The 11,589-nt window shown below is 36.7% G+C and overlaps 1 protein-coding gene across 3 annotated transcripts in view; it reads right to left on the minus strand.

Annotated features, from left to right (window-relative positions):
• The window catches only part of si:ch211-236d3.4, a 56,313-nt gene that overhangs the window by 36,603 nt on the left and 8,121 nt on the right, over positions 1 to 11,589 (minus strand). Inside the window, exon 1 of one of the 3 annotated variants that reach the window (XM_009305791.5) lies at positions 1,746 to 1,796. The exons of the other annotated variants lie outside the window; for them this stretch is intronic. The gene's annotated coding sequence lies outside the window, so the exon portion shown is untranslated. Of the gene's footprint in view, positions 1 to 1,745; positions 1,797 to 11,589 lie in introns of those variants that run through there. 3 annotated transcript variants of the gene reach the window in all.

The following is an 11,589-nucleotide window of genomic DNA, read 5'->3' on the forward strand; positions in this document are numbered from 1 at the left end:
GCGGATCCAAATGCAGGTTTTAATAGGAAGGTAAAGCAATGGTCAATACAGGGACTATGCCAAAGGAAAAAAAAAATAAAAAAATCAATCTGCAGTAGGTGGAGGAGAATGGTTAAAGGGGTCTACTTTATTGAAACTATATTCGGTGAACCATACCTTTAAATGTTTTGGAGATATTTCCATAGTCATGTTTTTTCTTAGAACAGAATACAACAGGGCTCGAAATTAAGCTTTTTGCTTGGTAGCACCGGTGCTCTTAACTTTAAAAATCTAGGCGCATCAGCCAAAATTTAGTCGCACCCATCAATTATAAGCACCGTTACTACAAGTGTTATACAAACATATTTATTGCATTTGAAATCAACAGTAATCAAACTAACAAGCAAAAAATATGTGCAAGCGTAAGGAAAATGTCTCAACGAAATCCAGTTTTCACAAGAAAATAGATTTTTATAACATAACTGAGTGACTAAAAGATACACGGACCGGCCCCGGCCATGCACGCACTGCTTGACATGAATGAATATGTTTGCGATATAACTGTGCTGTTCTCACGGGTGCTGTCTGATATTGCACTGATGCTTTTGACATATACTGTACCTTATTATATGCATACGTTATGTTAATAGCAATACCGGTCTTTTTATGAGTAGCGAGGTTAGTTTACTCAGTGTAAGTCTGTGTGATGGTGTACGTGGTGTTAAATTTGACATATAGCTGCCACTTGCACGGCGGACAGCATCTGGCGATTTTATGAAGGATTAAACAGAAGCTCTCGTGCTAGATGTGGCAAACAGTTACCTGAAAATTCCATCCCACAGACTTTTCATAGCGGACTCAAAGCCAATGGAAATCTTTTATCCACTATTCCTTCGAAAAGTGTAGATGGTGGATTAACATTCAGAAATGATCACTAGTAAGATGTGTCATTATTTGTAACTTTAGATGTCATGGTTTCTAAAACAAAATCTGTCTGTGTTATCTTCATTCTCATCTTCAGCGCCTTACATTTTTTCAAGGTAGTAGCTCTCTGTCATCTCAAGCCAGATGGCATTGACTGAGTGATTGACAGCTGATATTTCAGTGCTAGAGCAGTGGGCCAATAAGAAGAGCGCGAAGGCGGGGCAAGCATTACGGACTTGGCTTTGTTTACTGCAGCAAGTTGACATGACAACTGTTTTAAACCATTCCTGAGCGCTGCGTTTCCCGTTTCAAGTGCAGAGATGCATTCTGCGTGAATTCTGGTGAACATTTTGCAGTAAAAACTGGTCGCACACAACAATTTCATGCACTTGCACAAATGTTCCCAAATATATTTTGAGGTCGCATAGATAAAATTTCGGGCACATTTGCGACCAAAATGGTCGCAAATTCGAGCCCTGATAAAAGTTTATCAATATCAGAATACGACCTTTACCAAGAACAAACAACCTCTTTTTTTAAGCATCTAATTTCCTTATTTTTCTTCTCTCTATTTGTTTTTACAATGAACAGGATAACGAAACACAGCCGCAGGTGTACTACACCGCACGACTACAGTTTCATCTAGTGCAGAGTAATGTAGTAATTTAGAAGAACATCAAGCTCTCTGAAATCAAAGTTGTCCTCTCGTCTATCACAAGGGACAGAATTTAGGCCACGGCCAAAGCAATCTGGCATCACTAAACCTCGAGGAGAGCCAAGCGTGACCTCCCCCAGAATGAACCATTGTCCTTCAAGATGGGCTGGAAGCCACAGCGCCTCACCTGTAGTGTCCAGTTACTGGCCGAAGTGATCGTTTGACCTTTCTGTTTGTGGCCCGTTCTGATCTCTCATGTTTTATTTACGCTCTTCAGAATGCTGGTCCTCTACTGGAAGGTGATATTGCATCCTCGCGCATAAGTCACAAACAAAAAAAGGCTGTTTTTAGGAGATTTTAGCCTGCTTTGCGACTCTGCTTTCAAGCGGAGGGTTCTCAGGTTTCCTAGACAACACAAACAATTAGCGGAGGCCACGGAGGGGAGAAGCAGCCTGCTAATTATCCACGGGAACTACTAGAGAACATGGGCACGGATCAACGCTCCAGTCTTCAGCTGGGACCTGAAGCGGCACTGAAGAAGAAGGATTTTAGGTGCTCTTAATATTGCTTAAAATGCTGTTGACATTATCTTCAACAGGTGAAAACTGTAATGGTGGACAGCTGCCTCTCACTCAGGACTGTTTATGCTAATGATGGAAAGATCATCACTAATGGGCGGGGCTTTCACCCTCTGATGACATGTAGAAATGAAAAATGTCAATCAAAGTGTTTCTGCAGACTGTTTCTGTCAAGTGTGATAAGGAAAATGCTTATTATTTACTATTATAGGCTGGCTGTATTCACATGGTTGTCACACAACTGTGTTTAAACCCCTTATACAAATTAATTCTGCATAATATCTCCCCTTTAGTTTGTAATGCACAAAGTAAAATGTCCACAGTCATCAATCTGGCAACCTGTGTTTGCATTGAGTCATTGTATCATCGAGTCATCATATATTACAAATGTAAACATTAGCTGAGCAGCTTACATTCTGAAGTAGAGATCTGCGCTGGACTATATTTTGAATCCCGCTTCCGCCCGCACCCCCCAGGTTTTAGTCCGAACCCGACCACTCCCGCTTATGTTCAGCATTCGTAGTCCCGCTGCCCGACCCGCTCTGTTTTCTACCCGCTGCGCTCGTTCCCGCTAATGGGCGGGGGAAAGAACAAAACCAAAAACCACCCAGCTATACAAAGTCCAGACAGCCTACAACACGCTGTCTGTATAAACACAAACACACAGCACCAAGCTAAGCAAGTGACACAAACACAGACAGCAAAATCAAGCTCTCTCTCATTCACACACATAAACACATAGCACAAACCCCTCTCTCATCCGCGCACGCACACACACAAAAGCTAAACGCAGCATCACGCTATCTCATTCACACACATACATACGCGTGCGTGCACGCTCACTCGCTCGGGAGTTGGGACCGATATTGTTAGACCGCCCGCTCCTGTCCAAAATTATACCAGTTACCAACCGCTCCCGCGCTTTATTCGGAAATTTATTCCCGCGCCAAACGAAATCTGGTTGGGTCCTGCGGCTCCTCTAGACTGAAGCTGCCTTTCCACTGCACATGACATTAGGACATGACGGTAGGAAAATGCCCCCTTGTGGCAATCACACATAATTTTCAGTTTTGACATGCACCATGGAAGTCCTGTTCTCGGAGTGTCCGAAATAAAAGTGTGCAAATCATCAGCCTTTATTCTCCATGTGTTCACCATGGTTGAATGAATGAATACTACAAACTCATAGACCGCTAAAAAATTAGGAGGGAGTGTGGAGACAACAAAGAAATATTTTTTTTATTACAAATTTATGAATAGAAATGTTTTCTTCAATATAGACTTTTTATTTGATTATAAAAATAACAAATAAATCATATTTCTCATCTCGGGTTAATGGACCTTCTTGGACAACACTAAAATACATCACATCCGGATGGCTGTTGCATAAGGTCTAGTCACAGGATTTCAAATATCTCAACGTATCCGCAGCTCAATTCGGATCCGAATTTTACGCATACGGATAACCATTTTCAAGAAAAGGCAGCCTGATGAGAAGAAAATGTAGGTATTTTGCGTTAATGTACAAAGATGGTTTGTTCTGTAGACTACCGAAAAAAATAAATAGCTTAAAGGGACTAATAATTTTGTCCTTAAAATGTTTTTTTAAAAATTTAAAACTGCTTTTATTCTAGCCGAAATAAAACAAATAAGACTTTCTCCAGAAGAAAATATATTATCAGACATACTGTGAAAATTTCCCTGTTCTGAAACATCATTTTTGAAATATTAAAAATAAATAAATAAATAAAAGGGGGCTAATAATACTGACTTCAACTGTTTGTCCCAGAATGCAATGCGATTGTGATGTCACAATAGTGTAGTTTTTAAGTGATAAAGGGTTAAAGTCATTCCATTTAAACCCATTTAGATGTTTCAACAGTAGTGGATACTGGTGTAACGTAATCAATGACATACTTCCAAGGGAACGAGATGGAAGTTACAAAAAAAGGGCATAAAAAAGCTGGACTGAAATGCAGCCTCTGTCTCAACATAATATAGATTTTTTGTCGACTGAAAACACTAGAAAACCCTTCTTTGTACTTTTGTCAATTAAACAAATATTACAGTTGATTAAGAAAATCATACATTTTTGATTTTACTTCACTTTACAAAACGTCCCAACTTTTTTGGGGTGGGAGTTTATCATTCGTATTCAGTCAGATTCTCATGGGTCTTTTTTTGCTGCCTATGCCTGAATATGAAACTAAATGTCACAATTATGGTCACATTTAGAGACTCCTAAAGGCTTCTTTCCAAACACAGTTAAACATTTCCCATCCCCCTGATGGTCATTATGTGTTTTAATGGCAGCCCAGACCTGGTAAACTACACAAGATCAGAGTCCATCGTCTAGTTTCCTGTTGAGATGAAAGTAAGTGGAAATGGTGATAAACTTTGGGATGCTCAGGGCTATTCTATTAAACAAGTGAACATGTGTGCAGTCACAGATTACTAGTATATACTTGCCTGGTAATTCAGTAATATAAAATAATCTCTCCGTTAAACAGAAATTGGGGGAAAAAAATCAAATAAACAGGCTAATTATTCAGGGGGGCTAATAATTCTGACTTTAACTGTGTGTGTGTGTGTGCTTGTGTATACATACATATATACACACACACACACACACACACACACACACAAATATATATAAATATATATATATATAAATAAATAAATATATATATATATATATATATATATATATTCGCCACAGCGGAATGAACCGCCAACTTATCCAGCAAATTTTTTACACAGCAGATGCCCTACCAGCTGCAACCCATCACTGGGAAACATCCATACACACACTATACTACAGACAATTAAGCTTACCCGATTTACCTATATCACATGTTTTTGGACTGTGGGGTAAACCGGAGCACCCGGAAGAAACCCATGCCAACACAGGAAGAGCATGCAAACTGTACACAAAAACGCCAACTGACCGGGGCTTGAACCAGCGTCCTTCTTGCTGTGAGGCGATTTTGCTACCCACTGCGCCACCATATATGTATATGCCATGTGTATATATATATATATATATATATATATATATATATATATATATATATATAGTTATTGTTAATAAATATTACAAACAATTTTACATTAATTAATAAAAAAACTATAAAAATGCTATATTAAAATAATAAATAATAAAATAATAATAATAAAATAAAATTAATTATTAAAAATAAAAAAAATAAAATAACAAAAAAAATAATAATAAATAAAATAAATCCCTGATGTAAAGTATGTAACAGGAATATTCTTGCCTTAAGGTCATTAGAACAGGCAAAACAGAACATAATAACTCCTAAAGAGCAAAGACTACAATATCAGAGCACCAACATAAAACAAATCTACTAAAAAGCTTTGGGAGCTCAACATGTTGTCATACAAAATGGTTTCATAGTTTTACAGACCACAGTTTGAAAATACAATAATGTTTGTTTACTGTCACAAGCTGATAATCTTCATAGCCATTTTCACATTTGGGCTGATTGCGCCACCTGGTGGAGTGACACAAATAAAGTAGTTTTATTTTTAACATGCTGTTTACTGTATGCCATCTTACCAGAACGATTCCTTTAGTGATGTACCCCTACTTTTCATAAACTAAAAATATAACATGAGTAAATATAACATGAACTCTGACAAACGTAATCAAGTATTTCTGGAGATCTAATATATCTCGTTTCATACGCCACAGGATAAATCAGCCACATGCAGCTGTGCTTTTTAAGCTCTTGATGAATCAGAGTTTCAATTACAAATCTCTGGAGATTTCAACAAGTATTAGACCACTCATGAACATCTTATGAGTCCTGCATGAGTCTAATATGGATTATTTTGATCAAATGTTGGTCAATGAAGCTCCAGTGTTTCAATTGTACAAAATGTTTAAAATCAAATAATTTACAGCAAATGACAAAAAAAATATATAATAATAAATTATATATATATATATATATATATATATATATATATATATATATATATATATATATATATATATATATATATGTATATATATATATATTTATATAAAACCGCAAACAGCAAAGTTTATTAATTAAATTGTCTTTTAGGCACAATGTGGAAACAAATCTTAAGGATTAAAAGGACAGTTCACCCAAAAAAAAAGTCATAGTTTACTCACCTTCAAGTGTTTCCAAACCTTTATGAGTTTCTGTTGAACACAAAAGAGGATATTGACTTCTACAGTAGGAGAAACAAATGCTTTGGAAGTCAACTGTTACAGGTTTACAACAGTTTTTTAAAATATCTATAATTATTATATAAATATTATATAAATATAAATATTAATTATATAAATATAATTATTTTCATGTTTTAATGAAAGAAAGAAACTCATGAAAAACTTGTGACAAAGGATGAATAATGGATGATATAACTTTCAGTTTTGGGTGAACTATCCCTTTCACATTAATGATCAAACCAAAGTAATGAAAGTAAAAACGATTTGTGGATTGAATTATTAATTTGCAATACTTCTACTACTAACAGTAAATGTTCACAATTAAAAATAAATAACAAATAAATTAAGAAAAAAATATATACTTGTAGAACATGAACAATAGAGGCTGACTGAGAGGATTTGACCAACAGCAAATAGTAAATAAAGACATTTTAAGTCAATATTATTGAAAATTCATAATTATGCCCATTATCATGCTTTTTAGTATGATTTTGCCACTTTGGACAAACACATGGTGCAATAAAATGTATATGTTGTGGTGTATTGTGACAATGACATACATTAAAGTGAAATTCCCACTGAAAATATGCCAAATGAGACGCATATTCATTAAAAAAATATATATATTATTTGCTAATTAATAACCACTCATGTGGATTTTTATAACTCTAAATATGCATGTCGTTTAATAAATGTGTAGATGTGATAAATAAAAACAGCTTTGTTGTACATTTGAATTTTTTTTGTTTCTTGCATTCTCTGACATTTTTACGCCCTAAAACATTTTAAAGGGATAGTGTACCTAAAACTGAAAATCCTTCATCTTTTACTCTTCTTTCACTTGTTCAAAACCTCTCTGAGATTCCTTCTACTGTTGAACACAAAATAAGATATTTTGAAGAATGCTGAAAACCTGTAACCATTGACATCCATCTGTTTTTCATTTTATGAAGGTTAATGGTTACAGGTTTTCAGCCTTCTTCAACAGAATAAGTATAGTTTAAAACGCATTGAGAGAGATTTAATTTAACAAATACTTTAATTAACAAGCAATTATTAAAAAATTAATGTACAAATCAAATCAATTGTAAAATACCTCCCTTTGTTAATAACAAAACACAACCCAACATCACAACACCATTCAGTTTGAGAAAGATAAATTGCATTTGTCATTTTATAATAATTAAAATGGACAATGATTCTTGATTTTACTAGGTTTTTAACTGGGTGAACTATCCCCTTAAGTGGCCTCGAGGCATGAATGGTCCTAATGGCTGGAAAATGTGCTGCTAAAATGTAATATTTTGTGTCAAAGTTTATGATGGCCATCAAGTGGAAAATTTTATATCATTAAATTCAGTATGTTTGGTGCAATTCTGAAGAGACCATCAGTCTTATTAGTAGAAATGAGCAAAAACAGTATTTATTTTCATATCTTGACCACTAGGCGTCACTGTTCTGAAACTGTAACCTCAGCTCATGAGTTTTAATTTATGCAAAAATATGGCGTGCACAGAATCATCGTTTAGAACAATCACTATATACAAACAATACATTTTGATTTCAATCCGACTTTGACTAAAAATAAAACAGAAAAACACATCCAGCACGCTGTACAAAATGATCGCTGCCTTAAATGTTTTAGCAGAATCAAATGAACTTTTCTAGTCATCCCAACTTACATCTAAAAATAATAAGTAACTTTGTATTGATGAAAAAAGATAGCTGAAACCTGATTAACGTATTAAAATAAGCTAAAGCAACATAAAAATATTTGTTGTCTTCACTTTTTATCGTTTTTTACAGTATGGGTTAGAGGAAACATTCGAGCATTCATTCAGCTTCAACATTCCAGAGTGTCAAATGAACCTCTATCTTAACCCACAATTTAGCCTTCAAATTGAAGTGTTGTTTCTTATTTCAGAGAGTTTTTTTTTTGTTATTGTTTGGTAATGGAGTGAAATGAGAGCCGTTCTGATGCTGAGAGAGAGAGAGAGAGATAGTGTCTGTGTAAAGTCCATTGATCAGAGGCTCATTTGTTGCCCAGGTTGAAGTGCAGCACCGACAGGTTGAGTTACTCGTCTCAAGGGCTCTTATACATTTCTGCTGTCTCAGACCAACTTTCAATCTGACCCACTTTTTATACACGTTAAAAAGCTCTACATTAGCCAATCAAAGCTGCTACACTTGATATCTATATCTGCGTCCCAAATGGCACACTATACACTAGGGATGTAACGGTATCAGAATTTCACGGTACGGTAATACCTCGGTATGAATGTCACGGTACGGTATTTATTGAATCATTTACAGGAAAAACAAAACTTATTAAAATACTCCAAAAAAGTGCCAAAAGTGTCAATGACATACAAATTAGCCATCTATCTGTAAGCTTTGAAACAGAAACTTCAATCTTAATAACAAAAAATTATTAAACCATGTAAAAAAAAAATAAAGTTTCAATTTAGTATTGTTGAAAACTCATCACATTCAACATTTAATCACTCACTCACTTAGATAGAGATGGGTTTAAAGGAAAATTATCATATAAATATAATCTGGTAAAAGCTGGTATCTCTGGGCATTTACAATGTCCCCTGCAACAGAAAAAAAAACCCTCTCATTTGGGACTGAGGTTTCTGGGACAAGAGAGATATGACTTGGCCCAGGTTGACAGCAGTGGGTAACGTTGTGCATTGTCTTTCCCCCACTTGAGAGGACAAACCATGAGTGAGATAGAGATCTCATGTCTGCATCAATCTGAACAGTGTGCTGACAAAACCGCTATTCAGTACGCGCGCGACAACACAGCTGATAAGAACTCGCGCGACAACACCGCTATTCAGTACGCGCGCGACAACACAGCTGATAAGAACTCGCGCGACAACACCGCTATTCAGTACGCGCGCGGTGACAACACCCGCTTTAGAGTTTTCCAGCTCTTTTTCATCCTCGCTTCTAGCAGCACACTCCATTTCCTCATTACTGGATCTGTAGCGACAACAGACCGCAAGGGATGATGGTCAAGCATGGGCTGATGGGAATTGTAGTTTTCGCTACCTCCCGTTCGCTTCATTCGCCTGAGCAAATTTTCTCAGAAGACCTATAGTTTTACAGAGTCATGCGACTTCGGTAATATCGAAAAAAATTAATATTGCGGTATGACGGTATTTACAATACCGTTACATCCCTACCATACACTCAATATGTACTTATGCACTTACACACTCAACGGCATAGTACATGTATGTAGTGTTGTCCCAAATGGAGCAGTTGTTTACTAAGCGGAAATTCAACCCGTTTGCCTGATGACGTTTGACGGTCGCCAGATGAGTCAAATAATTGACCAAACTATCAAATAATACCTGCCGTAAATATAACCGCATTCACCATCGGGAGGCGCTATAATCACTCTGGTAGGAGAATTTTGCCTTTACCATCCAAAATAAATAAACTTATCCAACATGTGCGCCCGATAGCGATGCCCTTTCTGGTCCGTGAGCAAACCTGTGGTCGTTGAGTGAGTGAAGTGTCAATCATTACACACTTCATTTTAGCGGCTAAATGAGTGTATCATCCGAATAATTCAAGTGCACTTATTATTTTTTTAGAGTTTTCTTTCTTTCTTTCTATCTTTCTATCTATCTATCTATCTATCTATCTATCTATCTATCTATCTATCTATCTATCTATCTATCTATCTATCTATCTATCTATCTACCTACCTACCTACCTACCTACCTACCTACCTACCTACCTACCTATCTATCTATCTATCTATCTATCTATCTATCTATCTATCTATCTATCTATCTATCTATCTATCTATCTATCTATCTATCTATCTATCTATCTATCTATCTATCTATCATCTATCTATCTATTTATCTATCTATCTATCTATCTATCTATCTATCTATCTATCTATCTATCTATCTATCTATCTATCTATCTATCTATCTATCTATCTAATCTATCCATCCATCCATCCATCCATCCATCCATCCATCCATCAGGGTTGGGCCGATGGCCAATAGACAACATGATGATGAGCCGGCATTGCCGATCCTCCGCCCTGCCCCCGTCGCAAACGCGCTCGCGAGAAACACACACTCGGCCCCCATTTGCACTAATATGTCTTACTGTTAAAATGGCATTTTAGAGCGAAAAAGATTCACATCCACACCGTGTTTTACCTAGCATTTCTGAACAGCCGCTGAAAACGCACATTACGTGACCACACACACAAACACAGACACAAGTGGTGCTCACTGCAGAGCCACACACTCATGCGCTCCTCAGAGCTCCAGAGACAGAGAGCAGTGCACGTCGGACGGTTTGTCAAGGATGTACCGCTGGGTCGCGTCTCACTACAGTGGTTAAACGCAATATTCAGACATTCCAAGTCTCCCGGGAGTCTCTATGCATTTGTGTATCTCAATGTTGGAACTCCCATTTATTGAATGGAAATGTTTCTGATTCATGTATGCAAATTCATCTTCAGATGGCGCCTTTATAGCAATGTGCGTGCAGTCGATCGCTCTGATTACATTGGGCAAACCAGCAATCGCTGCAAATTGCGCTTTAATGTTTGGCTGGTCAACTGCATGGTATGGAAACCTTATATACCTGCTAGACATGCGGATGAACCCGTCTCATACAGGTGCCATTGCATGGCTCAAAGACACTTTGTAGTGTGCAATTTAACACAACTGCCTCTAGGAGTCGCCAATGGAAATAAAAAAAACACACACAAAAAATGCACGTACGCGAGGCATGAAGTTGGCGTGGACCGGCGCACATTCCCACGTTCATTTCATCGTTAGTAAATCCAAACGTGAGAGTGAAATCTGGCTTAAAACAGTTTTATCATTACTTTTAAACATGAAATATATTACAATAAAATATTTTAAATCATATAAAAAAAATAAACAAGGGGAAAATCACGTGATCACACGACTATGCTCACTTTCAACTGTGAACAACTGAATCATAGGTGACGAATAGAAAGTGATGCTTCATCCACACCACTAGGTGTCAGTATAAAATCCAAGAAACACTCAATTGGTGGAGTAAACAGACACAAATCACTTTTTTAAAGGCCACTTCAGTCCACTGATGACAGAAGATTAAAGATTGACACTGTTTCGGATGACACGTGAATCAGGCGCAGTCCAAATGAACACAAACACCTGCTCTTTCACTTCATTTCCTTCCCAGAGAGTATA

This window comes from Danio rerio, chromosome 11 (assembly GCF_049306965.1).
Source record: "Danio rerio strain Tuebingen ecotype United States chromosome 11, GRCz12tu, whole genome shotgun sequence".
Classification (NCBI taxonomy): Eukaryota; Metazoa; Chordata; class Actinopteri; order Cypriniformes; family Danionidae; genus Danio; species Danio rerio.